The following is a 920-nucleotide window of genomic DNA, read 5'->3' on the forward strand; positions in this document are numbered from 1 at the left end:
ATTCACTTTATTCATTCGTGTAAAGGCCTGCACCACTCGGGAGAATTCGGAACTGCAACAGTTGGAAAGGCCGTTTCCCTACGACTTTGATGCCCATATGAGGCAGATAAATAACACCAAGAATGAGGAACTTATGTCCAGCGATAAAATCCTGTTAACATGCTAACAGACAGAAAGAACTGATAGGGAGACAAAAGGCTGAATATTTATCTGATGGTAGATTTTTTTTTTTATGTGCACATGCTCTAAAGTCAAACTGGTAACAAATCAGTCACATCATAGATGATTCATTGGAGTTTTTGCAGGAGAGTATACACCGTTTTTCAAAAAGAGTATACCGGGTATATCAGCACAAAGATTTCAATCAAAAGTGTGCTGAAGTGGTTGTGTCACATCTGATTCAATTTTGACTTTCTCAGCAAGGATGAAATAGCCCTGTATTCTGTTGGTTGATAACTAGCTGGTGGTGTAGGACAAACTAATACTCTAGCTGTACCCTCAACTCCCGAAACCAGAAGGTTCTAGACACTGAAAAACCTTTTATTTTTACTCTTTGATATCTAATCAAGCTGATTCCAATTCCCTTTTTAGTTCAGTTAGGATAAGCAACATTTCTCTGTCTGCTGAAACTTATGGAGAAAATCTTCTGATTCTGTTTTTTTTTTGTGTGTCTCGTTTGGTATTTTCATTTCTCAACACTTTTGGATTATTTAAATAATTCAGAGCTCTTTTAAAAGTTTTTACTGTGTTATTCAGGACTAACTCAGGGAATGTCCCTGATTATGCTTCTTATGTTGACTCCTAATGCTTTTAAAGTGGTAAAACACCAGCTGGTGTTGAGAACCAGCATTATAGGGTCTATTGTTGAGGTACTCCAATCACATCGAACACAGAGATGTTCTCTGTCCAGACGAATGGGC

This window comes from Cyprinodon variegatus, unplaced genomic scaffold (genome assembly GCF_000732505.1).
Source record: "Cyprinodon variegatus isolate N-32 unplaced genomic scaffold, C_variegatus-1.0 Scaffold600, whole genome shotgun sequence".
NCBI lineage: Eukaryota > Metazoa > Chordata > Actinopteri > Cyprinodontiformes > Cyprinodontidae > Cyprinodon > Cyprinodon variegatus.